Source organism: Cupressus sempervirens, chromosome 3, assembly GCF_028749045.1.
Source record: "Cupressus sempervirens isolate cs-2001-9-10 chromosome 3, ASM2874904v1, whole genome shotgun sequence".
NCBI classification, from domain to species: Eukaryota; Viridiplantae; Streptophyta; class Pinopsida; order Cupressales; family Cupressaceae; genus Cupressus; species Cupressus sempervirens.
This window is the reverse complement of record NC_143120.1, coordinates 459,177,650-459,189,864: the sequence shown is the minus strand read 5'-3', so window position 1 is coordinate 459,189,864 and position 12,215 is coordinate 459,177,650. Positions and strand designations below refer to the sequence as shown.

At 37.3% G+C, this 12,215-nt stretch overlaps 1 pseudogene; it reads left to right on the top strand.

Moving 5' to 3' along the window:
* Positions 1 to 11,913, top strand: part of LOC149567080 (large ribosomal subunit protein uL30y-like) — a 35,924-nt pseudogene extending 24,011 nt beyond the window's left edge.
* The last annotated feature ends 302 nt before the right edge of the window (positions 11,914 to 12,215 follow it).

The following is a 12,215-nucleotide window of genomic DNA, read 5'->3' as shown; positions in this document are numbered from 1 at the left end:
CTTCTCATGGTACTTTTGTTGATCCTCCTCAGCTATACATGTTATCACTGAAGAACACCTTTTTAATAAAGGGTTGCATAGAAATACTTATGATTCAACTCCTGTATGGATTCAAACCTGTAATGGTTTTCTTTACTATCCTTAAGGCTCTATCACTTTATATGTTACTATTCTAAAGAAAACTATTTTTACTACCTTTGAGGTTATTCCTACTTCTAATCAATTTGAAGTTAAGGATGGTATTCAATGGATTTCTGCCATGCAAGCTATTGCTTCTTCTATTCATAAATGTCTTAAATATCCTTGTGATGGATTCATTGTTACTGTTAATCATTCACAAACCATCATGTCCTAGAGATTTTACTGAGATTGAATTTTATTGGCCATCTCATCTTGAAAAACCACCTACTCATCTTGATCATCTTTATAGAAACTATCAATGATAGTAAGTAGATAAGATTGTGGAGCTTAGTCTTCCTAAGGGTTATTTACCTTTAGCTATCTTGCCTACTCCATTTATTCCTTCTACATCCATCTCTTCATCTTTTTCATCTCAACCCATTGATGTTCCTTCTATGGAACCTATGGTAGTTGAGCCTAATCATTCTGCTATCCCTCATAAAATTGTGCATAATCAACATACTTGTCAACATCACAAGAATCATCAAGCTAGAGATAAGGCTCAATCTCAACCTCTTTCTTCTCAAACTACATCTTCATCTCAAACTTTACCTTCCTTTAATCACACCCTATGTGCATCTTTGGAGCAGGTTCGATAAGGTAACACTATGCATTTGGATAAACATGATGATTATGTTCGTATTTTAGATTATGTTAATCTAGAAATGGAAGATACTTTAGATGATAGTAGTGATGATGATTTAATTGTTGTAGTTAATGATTTACCTAACATATTTTCTACATAACTTACAATCACTTTTAGTAATGATCATAGTGACTCTCAAAGTCCTTGCTTAGAACTCACTGTGATTCCTATTATTATGGATATGGTTCCTCTCATGAGTTGTCATTCTTCCCCTAGAATTTTGAACTAATATGGGGGGTGGGACATGGAATTATTGATGTGAAATCCATCCATAATGGTAGTTTTTAGCGTTCTTGTGTTGCATTTCTCCCCTGTTGTGCTTACATTTTATGTCTTATTTTTTATTGCTTTAGATGATCCTTATTGCTTTGTTGAGGGAAAGGGGTTAAAGTGACCACTTTGTCATATACATTCTTTTATTTTTATCTATCTTCTTCTATATTTCATTCTATGTTATGTTGTGCATGTGCTATTATTCGTACTAGTGGCCTTATTCAGTCTTCTTGGTCGCTTATGATATAGTAGCATTGATTGTTTTTGGTCTTCATGTTATTGGCCCAAAAAGACTCTTTTTTGTGTCTTTTCCTCCATTGTGTTGTAGTTCTACTCCCTTTGGGGAATGAAGATATTATCATACTTGACATAATAGTACATATTATCATATTATCTTATTGACCCATTAGGTAGTAGATCCATTTTTGCCCTTATCTTTTTGTTGTGCTCATTTCCCTTGATATGTTTATCTTCTTAGGGGAATCTCATAATGGAAACATTCTTTTATGGATGCACGTGCACTTTTGTTAAAGTTATTGCTCCTATTAAGGATTTTTTAATCACTTTAGCATGGGGGCATACACTATGCTCATCATTTTTCCATGGAATACAAATATAGATTCTATGTGTAGCTTGAATTACTTAAGACTTTGTGCTTGGTATGATTTCTAAGATATACCTAGTGTGGTTTCACAATGCACGCCCCATTTTGACTAGAAATAGGGACCCCCTACTTTATTTTTTTGGCTTTCCAGAACCATAGTTCGGGGACTGAGTCTTTTCTTTGGGTTTTACCTAGTGTCTTAGTTTAGGTCTAGGTCCTACTTTGAAGATTTAGATTCTGGAAACAAAGTTTTAAGGAGATAAGTCCTTTTTGTAAAGAAAAAAAAGGTGCACCAACACACCTAATTAGGTGTGCTAGTGTGCTAAAGAACTTAAAAGAGGCATCACCCCCTTTTGGTGAGGTGCAAATGCATAGCACCAAAGGTGCATGGGGGTCCTCGGGTCTATAAAACTCGGGGGGTACCCTCCCCTTCTCACTTTATTTTTTCCTTCTAAAGATTTCAAGGTGTAGCTCCGCACTTGAACTGGTGTGCTCTTCCTTTGCTCCTCACTCTGCCTTCAACTACCATCACACAGAAATAAACAAAATAACCTTTAAAAAAAAGGTACACAGTGGCACACCTAATTAGGTGCGCTACTGCACACCTTTTTTGCAAAATAATCTAAGAAAATTTAAAAAACTTAATGCAAAACATGTATTTGGGGTGCATGGTAGTGCACCTAATTAGGTGCACTATTGTGTACCCTGAAAGGTATAAAACTTTTGTTGCAAAGTGAGTATAGGGTGCACATTAGTGCACCCATATATTATAGGCTTTTCAAAGTTAAAAGGTGCACCAACTGCACCTATCAGGTGCGACAGGTGCACCCTTTATTTTGAAATAAGGTTTTCTGGTGATTTTCAAGCAATTTGGTTTTTAGGTTTTGTTCATGTCAATTCTAAGGTTTGATTTAATCAAATTTTCCTCAACTTTGGACTAATACACATTCTTTGTGTGTAGATCCAATGGTGTCTTCATCATCCTCCCTTGCAACAGAGATGGTTCCAAAGCTTGTAGTGTTCAAGTTTCAGGGCATTCCAACCAAGTCATGATTTCAAGATGATTACTCAAAAATCTAGGACACTAAATTGGGTCACACTGATTTGGGTGCATTCCTAACACTATGTAACAAACGAATAGAAAGGTCTCCAATGATTTCTACATTGATCTGATTAGGGTTTGTTAGTGTAGCATCACATCTAGTGTCAGTGTAGTCCTCTAAGCTAATTATGGCACTCATAGAGAATTATGTTCCTGAAGAAAGAGTTGTCAAGAGTGTTACTAGAGAGATCATCTTGGATCTTCGACCCAAGAACATTAAGAAGGTGTTCCATCTCTCGAGGGTAGATCAATTCATTAGCTTAACCTATCAACAAGTGGATAGATGGTACATGGAACATATTGATAAAGCTTTTGAGATCATCCCGTCTTCATACCTCATTGAGAAGACTCCTCTAGGGTATAAATCAGGCAAAGTGGATATGACAAGAGGCTATATGAAGGAAGATATTGGATATTCAATCATACTCTTAAGTAGAGTTATGGGTTTTCTGGTAGTTGGATACCTGAACATTTTTATGGTACATTTTATTAAGGCGATCAAAAGAGTAGAGATGTTAATTGATTGGTCTTCTATTCTTGGTGAGAACTTGGGTGAGTAGCTAGTGGTGGTGAAGAATAACAATTTTTTTTACATGACATCATACTTAGTTTACTTATTAGCCACAAGGGTGATGGATTATCTAGGGCTCTATAAGAAGGGTAGCATCTAGGATGTAAATGCATGTCCCTGCATTGTATATTCTCAGCTAGTAAAGAAGAGGCTTTCAAAGTAAAGCAAGGAATATAGGATTGTAAACAATGCTTTCATATTCACAATAATCTGGTTCATCAAAGGAGATTATGCAAAGAGGATGTTAGAAGAGGCAACTGCAAAGATTTTAGAGGTTGGAGCCTATTACATCCAATATTGAACATTCATATATTTGAGGGTAGCAGGCACAACTATCAATCCTAAGAAACTCCCAAGATATCCAAGTGATAGGCTTATAGTCTTAGAGATCGCTCAAAAACTCTTGTTTGCATACGACAAAGTAAGGAGATAGCATAAAGTAACATGGGCATGGCCTATTGCAATAGGACCGTTTAGTGTGGATTGGAGACAAGATATTCCATCTTTTGAGTGTGAATGGGATCAATATCCCTTAGAAGAATATAATTCTCCATGAACCTATTTTGATAACATTAGAAGGGTGCAACATCTAGCTAGTAAGACATTTCAATATGAGGATGTGATTGAGGATCACTGGATGAACAGAGTGGATGACTATGATATCCACTTAAGGGATTATTGTAGGATGACTCTATGTTTGGTAGAAAGGGCTTTAAAGATGAAGATCCCATTTAAGATTGTGCAACAAGATATGGAGGATCTTTTTGATCCATTGTTCCATAGGGACAAGATTGGTGATAGACCTATTATGAATGCCAAGATTGACAAAGAAGAGAACTTGGACATTAATCACAAGGTGAGGCATGTCATCAAATTGATAAAGATTGGATCAAGAGACCTTTCAAACTTGATCCAGTTCCTCAAATAGTAGTCTTTCATGCTCAAGCCCGCCCAGCTAAAGGTTGAGGAGCTAAGGTCACAGTGCCTACATTTACAGCCAAGTTGGCAATGAGACTTGCGACAATACACAGACTTGATAGACCAATTGGGTATTATAGGGCTCAAAAGGGTAAAGGTAAAGGAAAAAGGAAGAGGACTTCTCAACAAACTGTGCCAGAAGAAGAAGCGACTCAAGCACCTCCATAGTAGGGAGAAGAAAATGTACAAGGGCCAAAGAATATGGAAGCCGTACAAGCTCAAGATGATCCTCAAGTGTTGCTAGTTGAACAAGGCCAAGGAGAAGCTAAGATTAAAAAACAAGAAGTGCCTTCATAAGAAGTACAAGTCTCCTCCTCTGCACCTATGAAGAGAAAAATCAAGACTCTGGTAAAGAGGAGACAAAGGTTCATTAGGAAAGTGATTCCTTTCCCATCAGTCCTTGAGCCTATTCTAGAAGAAGTAGAAGAAGAAGACGATGAGGATGAAGAGGAAAATATACCTTTTAACTGGAGGACTAATCTTGCAAGAGCTATCGAGTCAGAAAGGAGAAGAAGCTCACAATCACATTGCCATCTATCCTTGAACAACCCATTCAGACTACAACATCAAAAGATGAAATGCAACAATGGATAGATGAGCAGGATGTATAGGGCACTGATGTCTTTTAGATGTTAGATTTTGATTTCATGCCTGTGGGTACTGAATTGGTCGGGGATAAGATAAGATATACTCCAACCAATCAACCTCAATAGGAGGATTGGAGTTAGTTGCCACCTGATCCACAAGGACCCGAGGTAGCTCCATCATCCCTAGTGCAAGTCATATTTTGTGTAGACAAGGGATCAACTATCCCTCTACCTCCAAGTACCAAAGAAGAACAAGTTTAGGTAGGGAAAGAGGAAGAGCCACAACAAGCATCTATCAAGGAAGTGTCAAAAGAAGGGTAGATAAGTGAATAGCCTCAACAAACTTCTCATGACATTGAGGTATGGACTATGGACTCTACAGACATAGAGACTCCTAGTATAGATCTCGTACAAAAGGAGAGGACTCCAGAAAGGGGAGATAAGGGAAAGGGCATAACAAAGTAGACTCCTTCATCCTCAAAAGGAAAATCTCCATTGGGACATATCCCAAGATGGCTAAGGAAAGAAGTAATAAGAAATAAGAAGCAATGATTCACCATAGAGGAAGAGGATAGGATATAATTGATTGAAGTCCTAAGAAAGCCTGAATCACCTCTAAAGGATGCATGAGCATTAGCCTTTGTCATGAGTGATTAGAACTAGGATCTATTTGATCTTGTAGCTATCCCTTCTCTACATTCAAATGTTGAAGAATTTACTCCACGAGATTATCAGATCAGGGAGGTTATGCTTGGGAAAACTACCTTGGATACTGCTAAGTTGATGGTTACAATAGGAATAAAAGAGGTATTCAGGAGCTTAGAATAGGATGGGATGGAATTGATAACACTTCGAAGACAAAATGAAATCCTAAAGGGATATCTAAGCAAAGTTTTTGGTCCCTTAGATCCCACAAACCCTAAAGAAATTTTGAACTCAATAATTGAGAGAAGGGATAGGGGTATGAGCCAATTGGATCCATTTTTGAGTGCTTGTCAGGAGTGGAGAGAAATTTTTGAGGAAAAAGGTGTATAGATCATTCAGGAAAATTTGAAGTTGTTACACATCATGCAAGAGAATGTGGATAGGCTAGTAGCCATTTTGAATCAAGATTTTGGTCTGATGGATGAGATACATACCTGGGGCAAGGATTTGCAAGCACTTCAATCGATCAAAGGACAAAGGCATCGGATGTTGATGGATGTATATACAACTGAGGAATTAGAAAAGGTTGATGATTGGATTAAAAATATTGTGGATGGCAATAAAGTAATGAAGAATTACATGCAGAGATTCATAGGCTCAAGGATTAATCCCAAGAGCAAATTTTGGAAGTTGAGAAGCATTATAGTGATGCATATTTAGAAATTTTTGAGGATGATGCATGGGAGAAGTTAATATCAATAGTGGTAGTAGTTGAGAAATTATAGAAAACTTTTGAGGAATCTATTAATGATGATGAGATTAAGTAGGCATTTAGAATAGAGGAGGCATTGTTAGATCTGGATGTGAAATTAGGAGATTTTGTGGAGACTCATATTGAGGTTGGCAACTATAGGCAGAAGGTGAAAGACAAATATGAAGCCTTATATTTTCCAAATTCAGCTCAAGTCACTAAGATAATCAAGAAATTCAAGGGCAAATATCCAGACATAGCTCTGGTATAAAGGGGAACAAAACCCAAAAGCCAAAATTTCAATTTTGACACTAAATTTTGTAATTTTTGGAACATGCTTATGAGGTGCACTACTACATTGGTGTGCCAAGTGCACATGTGTGCTTTTTCAGTAGTGTTTTGGAAGATTTTAAGGAATTTAGAGGTGTGTTGACAGTTAACTGCCAGTTCTAAAATTAGAGCTTTCCATGAATCAGAAACGCATTTTGACAACAATTTAACTCCTATAGACGCCTAGTGAAGAAGAAGCTCCTATTTTTGGCACTTCCAGACACTTCTACATCAATTGAAAGCTTTCTCTTTCATATTTTCTCATGCTTTCTTTGTTTTATGACATGTAAAGACTCATGCATCCAATTAATGATATAAATATGGATGGAGTCCTACTTAGCACTAGTTAGATAGTTAGTTTGTACATAAATAGATTTGTTTTATTAGTTTAGAAGCATATGATTGTACAAAGATATCTCTCACTCTCAACACAAATTGAGGAGAATATTTCTTATAAATTTAGGAATGTAATATTTATTCAAGACCACTATTATTCTGATGCAATAATATATGTTGTTGGTGCTCGCATTTGGAGTGTAGTGATTCTTGCCTAAATGTGTTATATTTTGTGGATGTATGTTCATGGAATGTAATTGAGCCAATGGTTTTATTGTATTGTTTTTGTTGTGTGATCTTTTAATTCTGGTGTTTGCTATAGGTCTATAAATTTTGCTAACGTATTTAGTTTGAGAAGAGATCACCATATTGTTCTTGCATAGCTTTTTGTCTCACATGAGTGCACTTTCTGTGGCCTTGCAATTTGATGAAAAGTGAGACATCTTATGATTACTAAATTCCCATCGATGATTGCATTAGTGGAATTAAGGAAGTGTTGCTCCTATTTTCATTGGTTACCTACTGATCTTTTCAAAATCTTAACTCGCAAGTGTGTTGTTTTCGTGGCTTATGTCCATTAGGATTTGCTTAAATTTATTGTTTCCCTATCTTCATTATTTTCTTTACTAACCCCTTGGTTAAATTAGGAATTCATATAGTTGCATTGTTAGATTGCATTCATTATAAAAACATAAAAATACAAAAAATATATTTCTTTCTTTTGTGGTTATTCTTTTGAGACAACAAGCAAATTCTACATCTTATCTCAATTGTTTCAGAACCAACAAAGGCCTCCTTGTGAACATTCACGTTTATCTTCAACTAAGTGGATTCCAATAGGTCACAATATCACCCAGAACCTTGGAGTTGATCCTTGGATTAACTTTTCAAGAGAGGAGTTCAAAAGGATTCCTATCGTTAAGCATCGAACAAAATGACAGCTCAACAATACCCAAATCTATGCATTGTTATTTCATGCCTTTTATCCTCTCTCTTTTTCACTTTTTCCTTTTTAGTTTCCAGGAACTCTAGATAATTCCTTGGGGCTTGGTCTCTTTTTGGATCTCTCTCTAAACTTCAACAGTTTGGGAGGCTTGATCCTTGTTTTTGACCTTTTTTTTTTACTATTGATAGTTTGGGAATCCTAGTCTTGATCCCATAAGGACACACATCCTTATGTTTGGATCACCTTTCTATTCTTCTTTTTGGGAGATGGAGTTCCCTTGAAGTTGAATCCCTTGATGGACTAATTATCGTGCCACACACACTTGCTAGACCATTTGTTTCATCTCTAATGGGTTGACTAGCATGCCACACACACTTGCTAGACTATTCAATGTCATCCCCTTCTACAAAGACCTTTTCTCCTAGTTCTTCACTTGTTCATTTTCTTTGTGTGGTTCATGATAAGGCACACAAACCTTATTGGGCAAGCAACTACACTCCTTTTTTTGTAGCACTTATCTCTCTTATTTTGACTCTAGATGTGATAAGACTCAAGTTTGTTAGGGGATTGATGATTTCTCTCCTCTTTAGTCATAATAAGATATGCTCTTTTTCTCTTGATCTACTTTACTATGGGTTTGAGGAAACTCATACTCCTGCTAAAGTGGGGGCCTAATGTACCATCTTAAAATGGATATACTTTCCTTTTAAGACTGTTAAGCTCCCTCCTCTTCACAATTCCCTCTTCAAACCATGGATATGCCTATGCTTGCTCTTCTCTTCCTCCTTTTTTTCTTATCTCTTCCATCTTTCCACCTTATCTCTTTGGCATCTACCCTGGCTCTCTATGGAACCCATGACCTATCCTCCTTGACCAAATTGACCCACATTGACCTAGTCCTCTTAGGTTAACATAGTCCTTGGGGGTTTAATTAGTTAATGACCATTATCCAGTCAAGTTGTATTGGTTTCTTGGCAAAAAACTCATATATAAGGTGTATCATCTTTAAATGGAAGTACTTCCATGATAGGAGCATTTATCCCTCCAAGTAAATAGTTTGGGGTCATGTCAAGCACCTTGAATAGGTCTTTGCATGGATTTGGTTGTTTTCCTCTATTCTACTTTTCTCCCCCTGTTTTTAGCCTCTTTTTGACAACTTTCTCTGAGAAACTAAAGACTTTGACTTTCTGGGTCAATGACGACCTGAAGGGTCAAGGTCAACCTCAACCCTAACCTAGGTCAAGGGTGACTTCAACCCTGACCTAGGTCAACATTGACCTCAACCTTGACCCCAAGTCCAAATTTCAAGTTCTTGAGGTTTCAAGATATCAAGCTTTGGAAAGTTTCATTTTCCTACTTCTGGGTTAGCCATTACAGGTTTCGAAATGGTAAACTCTTAAATTGCATTTAATCTAGGTCCATTTCTAGGGGTTAAGGTTAATTGGGGTTTAATTCTCCAATGTCAGCCTCTCTATAAGTTTGTGCCCAAGATCACTATATAAGGAAGCCTTCTCCTCTTATTTTCTCTAAGAGGAAACTAGAAGGAGACAAGATATTATCAGACGAGTCATTATCAAGCACTCAAGAATTCAAGCATCCAATTCATCAAGGATATCCATTATTAGCCATTGAAGGATTCAATCTCTACGGAGCCCTCTTGTTGAAGATTTCTCCATCCACATTCATTCAAGCCTTTTTCTATGCTAAAATCCATTCAAGATTGGTGTTGAAGATATAATGCCATTGATTTGGGACATCCTAAATTCATTTCTACAATCATTTGGAGCATCCATACTTGTGGATTCAAGGACTTAAATCCTCCACAAGGATTTCAACATAAGAAAGGTGAATAGTTCCATTACTTTTTTTATACATATTACAATTTTAATTACCTTTAAGGTTGAATCCAAATTGAGGTTTGACCAAGGAAAACCCCCCATCCAAACAAAAAAGCCATTTTTCTTGTAGGTACAGTTACAAGATAGTGAATTGAAGTTCTAATTTGGATACTCTTTTCGACGAACTTTGGAGATTTGTGAACAAAATTTGTGTCAGAGCAATGTACATCAAGATTGACTTTTTGGGGTAAAATTGTGCCCCACTATTTGGGTCAAGGTCAACCTACCCTCAGAAGGACAAAAGTTTATGGGTTTTTTCTGTCTCAACATTTCTGTTTGGAGCTGTAGACACCTAAATTTGTCCAAAACCCATTTCATGACCAATTAAATAAATATTCATTATTTATTTAATTCCCCTACCTTAATTAAATAAATTTGCATTTATTTTATTACATTTGCCTTACCCTAATTTAAATAAACTAAAGTTTATTTAAATCTTTTACCTTTCCTTGATTTAAATAAACTAAGGTTTATTTAAATCCTAACCCATCTCCTTTAATTAAGTACTTTGTTTACTTAATTAATCCTTGCCTAAATCCCACTAGGAATTAAGTATTACATTTAATCCTATTTGAGAACATGGCTCCTACTTTTAACCCTCACCTAACCTCACTATCCTACCTAACCCACCTTGCTAAACCTACCCACTTCCTTAATCATGCTTGCTTTGCATAATCACCTAGCTAATCACCTTTTAATCCTAAGTGTGTTCTCACACATGTGAGAGATGTTCACACTTCCCTCATCCCTCATGTCTTGCATGCCTCTTGCACACTTGTCCTCTTGCATGAGAGTCAAGGTGTCTCACACATGTGTGAGAAGCCATGCCTTCTCACACCTCTTGCACACTTGTCCTCTTGCATGAGAATCAAGTTGTCTCACACGTGTGAGAAGCCATGATTCTCACACCTCATTGATCATGTCACCATCAAAGGTTGCTCACACGTGTGAGCATATTGTCCCCTTTGAATGGTCAAAACCCTAATCCATGTGGAGTCTACTTGTCCTCCACCTCATTGACACCTCATCAATCTTGAGAGATCCTAGCCCTCCATCTTGCATTCAATCTCAACCGTCCATTGCATCCATTTTCCTATAAAAGGAGAGCTCTCTCCTCATTTCCACAAGCACTATCTACCTCATTATTATGTTGCAGGAATAGTGAGCAACCACATCCCACAACAATGTGAAATCATCAATCACTTGATGGTTTCATGAGGTTTGCATAGTGATATTTTGAATGCTATTATGCTCTTTTTTTTTTTCATGTTGCTTATTTACATGTTTTCTTACATATTTTGAGGTTTGCATAATAATGTAGAAATGTGCATTAGTTGCTTAGTGTTATTACTTAGTTACATTTTTATACAACACATTTTGGCACGCTCGGTGGGACCCACTTCACAGGTTTGAACTAACCATCTAATGTGTTTTTGAGTGTTTTGTGAGTGTTCAAGCTTGTAGGTTGAAGACTTGCATTTAGAGATCAAGTTTGATGAGGAGCGTCTAATCAAGCCATAAAGCCCACCATCAAGTTTGGAGCATATAAGGGAAGCCTTTTGACATATAACACTCTATATTGCATTTCTTATTGCGTTATTTTCAAAATTTTAAGGTGTATATGCATTAAATATATTTCTTTGCTCATTGGAAATTTTTTTTTTTAAAAAAAGTGGGTTGGGAGGCGTTTTCTTTATTTCACGCTTTATGTCATTTATGTTTAAAAAAAAAAACAAAAATTTCCTTTGTTTCATTTTGTATATGCAAATTGTTTTTATTTTATTTAGTTTACACATGTTTCTTTTAAAATCATTTACATTTATATTTGGGGGAGAATAGATATATTAAAAGTTCTTTTTATAATTTTATACATATAAGTTAGGTTAAATTTTTAAAAAAATCAAATAAAAATAAATAAATTTGCTTTTTGTTTGGTGTAGGTGGCGGCGCCCCCGAGCGCCACCCTCGCGCCGCTGCCTCCATCTCTTGCGTCGCTGCAGCCGCGGCCTCCATTTTCCTGCACCTCCTCCAGCAACCCGCCTCTTAACACTTCTCCTTCACCATAGCTTCGCTCCCACTTCTCTCGGCACTCCCGCCTCTGCAACGCCCGCAACCGCAACTCATCCCGTCGTGACCGTCACTTCCCCGCGGCTTGCCATCCTCTCCGCCCCGCGGCACTGCCGCCTGCGACCACCCGTGGTGGTCGCTCTACTCCCTGCCGCATTTTTGTCTCTCATGGCCTTTGCTGAGTGCCGCTCGAAAGTTGATGCAGCTCTGCGACCGCTGCCGCCACCGCTATTCCTTCGCGGTTGCCCTCCCCAGCAACCCTGCACAACCACGATCGGGACCCACTGTAACCGAGACCGCT